Below are 10567 nucleotides of genomic sequence, written 5' to 3'. Positions count from 1 at the left end.
AGACGGCAGCCCACCAGGCTCCCCCGTCCCTGGGATTCTCCAGGCAAGAACACTGGAGTGGGTTGCCATTTGCTTCTCCAATGCATGAAAGTGGAAAGTGAAAGTGAAGTCGCTCATTCGTGTCTGACTCTTAGCGACCCCATGGACTGCAGCCCACCTGGCTCCTCCATCCATGGGATTTTCCAGGCAACAGTACTGGAGTGGGGTGCCATTGCCTTCTCCAAAATACTACAAACTGGTAAATGTGGCAAAAAAGCAGACTCATAGAGAACAAGCTAGTAATGGGGAGAGGTGGGTATATAGGGGTGAAGGATTAAGAGGTACAAACTATCATGCATAAAGTAAGATACAAGGATATATTGTACAACACAGGGAATATAGCCAACATTTTACAATTACTGTAAATGGAGTATAACCTTTACAATTATGAATCACTATATGCCTGTACACCTGTAACATATAATATTGTACATCAACTATACTTCAATAAAAGAATAAAAAGAATAAATAAAATAAAGAGAATAATTTTTTTAAAGAAACAATTATGATGATATATATAATACAGTCCAGACCTGCATGGAAAGTAAAAACTAATTAGTGAGGTGAGACATGGAGAGACAGAAGCATAAGACGAGGTCAATTGCTTTTTTATTCATGCAGAAAATATCAAATATCTTCCATATATGGGCTTCCCAGGTGACAGAAATGGTAAAGAACCTATCTGCTAATGCAGGAGATATAAGAGACATGAATTCAATCCCTGGGTTGGGAAGAACCCCTAGAGGAAGGCATGGCAACCTACTCCAGTATTCTTGCCTGGAGAATCCCATGGACAAAGGAGCCTGGTGGGCTGCAGTCCAAGGGGTCACAAAGAGTGGAACATGACTGAGATGGCTTAGGACACACACACACACACAAACATCCTCTATGTATACATGATGGAATCTGAGAGAGATCGAAAAGGAGCGCTCACAGCTTCATGGTTTCATATGCTGGGATTTGGAGGACACATAAGACTTCCAAACAAAAAGTTGGAAGCAGAGAGCATATAAACTGGGGAGAAACAGTATGGGAAGTTGAGCATGTGAGGTTGACAAGGTACAGCGAGCCACAGTGTTAAGAGAACCCCTGAGAGGATCCTTTGTCTTCTCAAAGACTGAATCCCTGCCATTGTAACTTCCTTCATTCTGCCACTCTATTCTATGGGCATATGGTAGGATGCAGGTCAGTGACCTCTGTGCTTCTGTGCTTTGTAGATACAAATCTTAGGCAACATGTTCAGATATGCAAAGATATTACATTCATTCTTTTTATATTTATTTATTTATTTACTTTTTGGCCACACCGCATGGCCTATGGGTTCTCATTTCCCGGACAGGGATCGAACCTGGGCCCCCCTGCAGTGAAAACGCAGAGTCTCAATCACTGGACTGACAGGGAAATCCCTACATTTTTTTTTTCCCTGTATGATTTCCCTTATAATTGTTCTTGTAAGCCTCTGTTCCACTTGGGGTGGTGGAAATTTAATCTTGGTCAAATTGTGTGGTCCCTGCTACCCTTTTCTCCTTAAGTTTTCATCCAAATTCCTGCCTTCTGGAGAATTTGGTAGGATCCCTAATCTTCTTCATCACCTAGGCATCTGATACTTGGCTTATCAGATATGAGCAGTTCACTGCTGAGTTGTCCTTCGTTCCTACCCTCAAGACACCTCTATAGCTCACTGCTCTTTCTGCTCCTCCCATGCAACATTGGAACACATAGACTGATGGGTCTGGGAGGTGGGTCCCTGGGATCTGCCCAGGGGTGAGCAAAGTGCAAAGTCTCATTTCTACTTGTTTGTTTATTTTTTGGCTGTATCGCGTGACATGTGGGATCTTAATTTCCAGATCCGGGATTGAACCCGGACCCTCTGCATTGGAAGCACAAAGTCTTATTCACTGGACCATCAGGGAAGTCCCACTATCTCATAAATTTATAATGAGAGTTAAATGAGCTAATATTTGTAAAGTGCTTAGAATAGTGTCTGGCTCTTGATAAATGCTGTCTGGGTGTTTGCTATATGAAGCACTTTATACATGTTGACTGTTTAATATTTAGTATGTCCTTTCCCTTTTATAGTTGGCGCTTGCATGGGTCAGGTAGAAACCAGAACAGAAAATCATTTATCTTTACTGAGACTGTCACTATTACTTGTCTTGACAATTGTACTGAACTCCAAAGGGGTCTCATCTGTAATCTCCTCTTTTTCCAGACCATCTTACCTATTGCTGTTAGTAGCTCTGGTCAAGTCTCTGCTTGTTTCCAAAGTTTTTAATAGGTCTCTATTTCCACTGTGAGACTTTGCTAAGTTTTGTACAGAAATACCTTTCCTAAGTACTCAAAAAAAAAAAAAAAGAGAGAAAAGAACATGTGCCCTGGGATATATATATAAACTAAAACAATGAAGCACAAGTAAGAAATGTCTTTGAATTCTAGGCTCTTAAAATTTTATGTCAGCTTTACATTCTAATCCATAACCTGGCCATGCTTATTTTAACTTCAGAAACATTTCACACGTCTTGCTAATCAAGAAAGTTTTCAAGGGACTTTTCCTACTTGTTTCCTTGGTTAATTGATGAAAGCTATTGCATCAATTTTGGATAATTAGACTGAATAACAGAGACCTGACAGCTCAGACTAGGCAATTTATTTTCGCTGTTGGTGTCACAATACTTCTAGAATCCAAACAGTTAAATGTATGGATATATATATATATTTTGTTTGTTTCTTTGTTTGTTTACCTGCTTTAAGTGCTATGTGGGATAATGATTAAGTAGAGATGCACTGAATGCTGACAAAGAGGTGGAAAAGTACATTTTCAGACTCCTGTTGATTAAAATTTTAATAAATGTGCCTTCGTGCTGACAGGTTGTTGGACTCCTAGGGTTGTAAGCGAGAGAAAGTCAACTTAAACAAGCTAGAGCAGAGAAGGGAATTTATAGCTTAGTAAGTTTAACGTCCAGGGTGGCAGCTGGCTTCATCAGTGGCTGTTTCCAGGGGTCAAATGATCAGGTCCCTGGCTCTCCGCTTCTAGGAAGGATCTTTCCACAAGGCAATCAAGATGGTGATCATGGTAAATGGTACAAGTTGAAAAGAGCTCATTTTCCCTATTCCCTCTGGTAGAGACAGACCAGCTTTGCTCAAATCTATTCTTCATTCAATCACTGTGACCACGTGGGTAGGATGCAGTAAGTGATCAGACCTTGATCAAGAGCCACACTTACGTCTGGGAAGAAACGAGCCTGTCACCACTCCACACCTCACACTCCTAGATGACTGATGCTTCCTGTTTACCCAGGACTATAAAGTTTCCTATGCATAGAACTTTAAGTGCTAACACTGAGTTAGGGCAAACCAAGGCAGTTGGTCTCTTTCTCCCGTTACCCAAAGGAAAATTGGTTGCAACTCAAGGGTGGGTGGGAAAGGGTGCTAGGCAGAAAAAATACTTAGCTGCCTTTCACTGTGCATCACAGGATTGAATTTGGTTTATTGGCAGACAGAACTCATTTCTGGCCATTCCTGCTCCCCAGGCTTCCCAGGAGGTCCAGTGGTTAAGACTCTTTCCTTCCACAGAAGGGGATGTGGGTTCAATCCCTGGTTGGGGATTGCATGCCCTGGGTCTCAGCCAAAAAAAAAAGCGGGGCGAGGGGGGATTGGTCATTCCCGTTCCCTTATTCTCTCAAGATACTTGTCAAAAGACTTTTTCAATGACTGGAAAAGCTTACTGATGATTCTTAGTTAACTGCCAATATTTGAAATCTAACACAAATGAACCAAAATTCTCAAACAACCCATAGTTCCACCATGAACTCTCCTCTGACGTTTAGTCGCTCAGTCATGTCCAACTCTTTTATGGCCCCACGGACTGCAGCCTGCCAGGCTCCTCTGTCCATGGGATTTCCCAGGCAAGAATACTGGAATGGGTTGCCATTTCCTTCTCCAGGGGATCTTCCTGGATTAGGGATAGAACCCATGTCTCCTGCACTGACACGCAGATTTTTTACCACTGAGCCGCCAGGGAAGCCTGAATTCTCCTCTAACTCAGACTTTATTTTCACTCCAGTAGTCTTGTCACATACAGTAAAAATATTAGCTTTACTTTGTAATTGTCATCTGACAGTTTAGCTTTTAAAACGCAAATGATTCAATTTTGTGATTGATAAGATGGCCTTATAAAGAATTCATTCATTTAATCCAAATTTTACTCTTTGTCATAGCATTTACTTTCTTTTTTTATAAATAAAGAAAAACAACAATTCAATATTAAGTTAGAAACCTGTGATCAGCTGCTCTTTCTAATTCAGTATGTATCTGCATAGTAAAGCAAGTTCTCAAAATCAACATATTAAATATAACTTATACTCGAAGAAATGATCAAACCACTAATTTCTTTTAAGAGCAATCTTTACTTCTTTACTAGCCCTCTAAAAAAAACTACAAAAACAGATTATTTGCAAAATGTGTTCTCGAAGCAGGGCCTGGATGTGAATTACCACTTCTGGAGTTCTGTCCATAATATGTTTCATCTCTGCCTATCCCTGTATTTTTAATTCCAGAAAATGCTGTGTGCTAAAATCCGTTACTATTTGGTTGAAAATATTTCCATCAGTTTACCAACATACATCTTCACAGACATCACCAGTACAAATATAATAAAAATTTCCTAGTCAACCGTGAAAAATATAATTTTTCATCCAATTATATGAAAAAGAACTGGATTACATATGACTTAAAAAAAATCACTCAAGTGTGTTTATTAACTGTGCTATTTTTATAAGAACATATTTTTCAGATTGGCAACCTCTTTTTGACCTGAACAGATTTGGAAATATCTATTCCGGGAGATAGTGAAGGACAGGGAAGCCTGGTATGCTGCAGTCCACTGGGTCGCAAAGATCTGGACACGACTTAGTGACTCAACAACAACAACAACAAATCACATAGCTTGTTGCCAATTTTTCTTTTTCCTTTTTGGCCAGGAAGCATATGGGATCTTAGTTCCCTGACCAGGCACTGAACCTGCACATACCGAATGGGAAGCACAGAGTCTTAGCCACTGGATCCCCAGGGAGGTTCCCAGATTTTAAAAAGAATTGTCAGTTTCCAAGGTAATTAAAAAAAATAGTCTTGAAGCTTTACGAAATTTTTAATTGATCTGTGAATTTTATTCTAATACTGTAGTCAGGACTTCTCTGTTTATAATTTTAAAATGTGGTTACAGTTTAAGTTTGCAAATTTGATTTTTTTTTTCAAATTTTTTTTCTTTAACTGCACCACACAGCATATGGAAATTCCATGATCAGGGACAGAACCTGTGCCTCCTGTAGTGGAAGTGCAGAGTCTTAATTGCTGAGCCATCAGGGAAGCCCCACAAATTTGAATTTAAGTCACTTTGAATATAATGGTTTCAGGCAATTATTACTCAGTTTTCTCAAAAACCAGATACCAATCTTTAGACTCATTCACACTTGTACAATAATAGAAATTTGTATTAAACATCTGATTATATCCTGTATATGTTTTAAATGGACTTCAGCTTGTTAAAATGATGGTTGGAATATAGCACTGTCAAAATAATTACAGGAAAACTGGGGTAGTTCTCACTGTCAGTAGCCTCAATAATTTCAGGTTTTTCTGAATTTCTTTTGTTCTCATTGTTTCAAACTAACTAGTAAAAACTTAATCCTTTTGATTCCTGTTCCCATTTGAAAATGCAATTATCAGCATATTTCAAACATCACAATGAAAGATAGTGTGTTATCAGCTTTCATAACAAATCCCCATTCTTGCCTCCAGTTTTCACACAGTAGTATTGATCCCTCCCACCCTGATCCCTGTAAACAATGACTATTGGAGCAACGATGGTGTGTGACTTCTGAGATGAGGCTATAAAAGGCACTGTCAACTTCTGTTTGATCGTGGATCACTCACATGGGGAAAAGTCTGCTGCAATGTCACAAAGATCAAGCAGACCTCTGGAAAAATGAAAGAGGTGAGGAGCTGAGGCCTCCTGCCCACAACCATTGGAGTGAGCCACATGGAACGGAGATTCTCCAACCCAGTCAAGCCTTCAGCTGACAGCGTGCGTGCATGCTAAGTCGCTTCAGTCGTGTCCAGCTCTGTGCAACCCCATGGACTGGGGCTGGCGAGGCTCCTCTGTCCATGCGATTCTCCAGGCAAGAAAACTGGCATGGGTTGCTGTGCCCTGCTCCAGGGGATCTTCCCAACCCAGCAATCAAACCCAGGTCTCCCGAATTGCAGGCCCTGGTTGATGTCTTAAACATAGCTTCATGAAAGAGTGTGTGAGGAAACATCCAGCTATGTTGCTCTCAAATTCCTGGTCACCCTAATCCGTGGGATTATGAATATATACTGATTTGTTTGTTTGTTTTAGGTGGTGCCATGCAGTGTGTGGGATCTTGGTTCCTTGACCAGGGATGGAACCCAGGCCCCTGCATTAGGAGCGAGGAGTCTTAGCCACTGGACCACCAAGGGAGTCCCCTGTATATATATACACACATATATATTTTTTGGCTGTGCTGGGTCTTCGTTGCTTTGCACGGGCTTTCTCTAGTTGCAGTGAGCGGGGGCTACTCTATTGCAGTGCACAGGCTTCTCATCGTGGTAGGTTCTCTTGTTGCAGCGAACAGGCTCCAGGGGCGCAGGCTGCAGCAGTTGTAGCACGCGGGTTCAGCAGTTGTGGGCGCACGGACTCAGTTGCTCTGTGGCATGTGGATTCTTCCCCAACCAGAGTTCGAACCCACCCCCTGCATTGGCAGATGGATTCTTATCTACTGTGCCACCAGGGAAGTCCTATACTGTTTTTTAAAACCATTAAATTGAAGTAATTTGTAATTCAGTAATAAATAATGAATAAAGACAATCAAAGAATTGATGCTTTTGAACTGTGGTGTTCGAGAAGACTCCCGAGAGTCCCTTGGACTGCAAGGAGATTCAACCAGTCCATCTTAAAGGAAATCAGTCCTGAATATTCATGGGAAGGACTGATGCTGAAGCTGAAACTCCAATACTTTGGTTACCTGATGGGAAGAACTGACTCATTTGAAAAGACCCTGATGCTGGGAAAGATTGAAGGCAGGAGGAGAAGGGGACGACAGAGGATGAGATGGCTGGATGGGATCATCGACTCAATGGACATGAATTTGAGTAAACTCCAGGAGTTGGCAATGGACAGAGAGGCCTGGCATGAGGCAGTCCATGGGGTTGCAAAGAGTCAGACACGACTGAGCGACTGAACTGAACTGAACTGAACTGAAGGATAATCAGACAGAAACCAAAGTTTCAAAACACAAACTTTCGTGTGTTTTTTTCTTATCAGACAATGCACTGCTAAATGAAACTTAAAAAGTGACACTTGGAATAAAATATCCAGTCATAAGCAACTGAGCAGGAATTGATATAATGAGAGTTAGTAGATCATTTTCTTTGTCACGGAAAAATTTAAACCAGGGCACATCCCTGGTGGTCCAGTGATTACAAGTCGGCCTTCCAATGCAGGGAGTATGGATTTGACCCTGGTTGGGGAACTAAGATCCCACATGCCCAGCTCAGTGTGGCCAAAAAAATTTTTAATTAAAAGTCTTTTATAAGGTGGAAAAATTAATTTTTGAAGATATTGGCTGAGTACATCCTTGTGGAGTGAGCAAGAAATCTCACATTAAAGCAATGTCTCCCAGTGATATTTTCATGGCTTTCTTACCACATTCTAACTCACCTTTGATATGTTTGATGGGAAACCATCAATGGACACCCTGATAACATCAAACCACCAAAATTTCCTATCATTCATTGCACATAAAATTTCCTATTTTTCCAGACTCTTATGGAAAAGAAGATTGGCTGCCATGAAAAAGTGGAATGTTGTTTATTTTCCTTATTGAATGCATGTGACAAACCTTTTTAGGACTTAAAAATTCTGGTAAGAACTCCTCCATATAAGTCCCAGGAACCAACTGAAATGGCCAGGCCATGGTTGCTGAGCTCAGCCTGGTATTTCCTGCCTCTGCATCCAGATTCCTTCCCTGTCCCTGGGAGCCCTTCTCTGCTTCTCCTTGCTGAGGTCACATTCATTTGCCTAATGTGCTCCTATCTATAGAAGTATCTCTTAAATCTGCCATGTGAGAATCATTTTTCCCACCTTGGACCCCACTCATTTATGACTATTTCTACATCCAGCATGATAACATAAACGTTTTTGAAGTTGAAAGTTTTGAGTTAAATTCTTCTTGCCAAGAAGCATTAAGTTCCCTCTGGCTTTGAATGATCCCTCATAGCAGCAGTCCCCAGCCTTTCTGACACCAGAGACTGGTTTCCTGAAAGACTGTTTTTCCACGGACTGGGATGTGTGGTTTTGGGGATGATTTACATGCATTACATTTACAATGCGATTTATTACATCAGCTCCACTTCAGATCATTAGGCATTAGATCCCAGAGGTTGGGTACCTGTGGGAACATAACTCAAATTCTTAAAAATGGTAGGAAACCCAAAGGTATTTCCTAGTTAAAGAAATACATAAATAAGTCCTGTAACCCAGTGTCGTAGTGGGAAATTAGGAGGCTTGAAGCCATTGGTAATATAGTTGGGTAAAGCCTATCTAATAGGCAGGGTGATTAAACACTATAATTCTCAATGCATCTGGACTTGATCACCCTTTTAACTCTTAGCCCCATTCTTCAACAAAGCATTCTAGTCTTTGGGAACCTACCTTTGACTGTTTTGGTCTGCAGCAGGTCTTAGTCATGGCATGCTGAATCTAGTTCGCTGACTGATCGAAACCATGCCCTCTGCGTTGGGAGGGCAGAGCCTTAGCTACTGGACCACCAGGGAAGTCCCTGGCTTTCTTATATTGGAAATTTATGAGAAAATATTTACTCACAGAAACAATTTTATAACACTGTTGCAACTGGTAGGTCTATTTCATCATTAATTTCTAGAGCGATCTGTGAAGTTTTATCAGATTATTTTAGCCAGACTTCCTTAACACTTGCGTTTAATTTGTCTAGGGTTCATTATATGCCACCTAGTATTGTTTTTCAAATATATCTACTACACTGATGAAATCTTTTTGTAAAATTTTATTGAAGTATAGTTGATTTACAGTGTTGTATAAATTTCTTCTGGACAGTTGTACCTATATATATTTATATATTCAGTTATACATATATATATGTTCTTTTTCATATTCTTTGATGGAATATTGTCACTTCCTAATGAATTTCATTTTATTTTTACCAAAAAAGAAAAAAAAAACACCTTTGACTGTGGGAAATGGGATTTGATTTTACCCTACTTGCAAGCTAATTACTCAGCCTTTTGCTGTTTCATAGATGCTAACGGAAGACCCAAGATTCCTGCATCAGAAACAAAAGCCTTTTCCACTCAAGGCAAATAACCAGCATCAGTTCAGTTCAGTTCAGTCACTCAGTCGTGTCCGACCCTTTGCGACCCCATGAATCACAGCACGCCAGGCCTCCCTGTCCATCACCAACTCCCGGAGTTCACTCAGACTCACGTCCATCGAGTCAGTGATGCCATCCAGCCATCTCATCCTCTGTCGTCCCCTTCTCCTCCTGCCCCCAATCCCTCCCAGCATCAGAGCCTTTTCCAATGAGTCAACTCTTCGCATGAGGTGGCCAAAGTACTGGAGTTTCAGCTTTAGCATCAGTCCTTCCAAAGAACACCCGGGGCTGATCTCCTTTAGGATGGACTGGTTGGATCTCCTTGCAGTCCAAGGGACTCTCAAGAGTCTTCTCCAACACCACAGTTCAAAAGCATCCATGTTTCGGTGCTCAGCCTTCTTCACAGTCCAAATCTCACATCCATACATGACCACGGGAAAAACCATAGCCTTGACTAGACGGACCTTTGTTGGCAAAGTAATGTCTCTGCTTTTGAACATGCTATCTAGGTTGGTCATAACTTTCCTTCCAAGGAGTAAGCGTCTTTTAATTTCATGGCTGCAGTCACCATCTGTAGTGATTTTGGAGCCCAGAAAAATAAAGTCTGACACTGTTTCCACTGTTTCCCCATCTATTTGCCATGAAGTGGTGGGACCGGATGTCATGATCTTCGTTTTCTGAATGTTGAGCTTTACGCCAACTTTTTCAGTCTCCACTTTCACTTTCATCAAGAGGCTTTTGAGTTCCTCTTCACTTTCTGCCATAAGGGTGGTGTCATCTGCATATCTGAGGTTATTGATATTTCTCCCGGCAATCTTGATTCCAGCTTGTGTTTCTTCCAGTCCAGCGTTTCTCGTGATGTACTCTGCATATAAGTTAAATAAACAGGGTGACAATATAAGCCTTGATGTATACCTTTTCCTATTTGGAACCAGTCTGTTGTTCCATGTCTAGTTCTAACTGTTGCTTCCTGACCTGCATACAGATTTCTCAAGAGGCAGGTCAGGTGGTCTGGTATTCCCATCTCTTTCAGAATTTTCCACAGTTTATTGTGATCCACACAGTCAAAGGCTTTGGCATAGTCAATAAAGCAGAAATAGATGTTT

Source organism: Bos mutus, chromosome 22 (genome assembly GCF_027580195.1).
Source record: "Bos mutus isolate GX-2022 chromosome 22, NWIPB_WYAK_1.1, whole genome shotgun sequence".
In the NCBI taxonomy this organism is placed as follows: domain Eukaryota; kingdom Metazoa; phylum Chordata; class Mammalia; order Artiodactyla; family Bovidae; genus Bos; species Bos mutus.
This window is presented reverse-complemented; position numbering follows the sequence as displayed.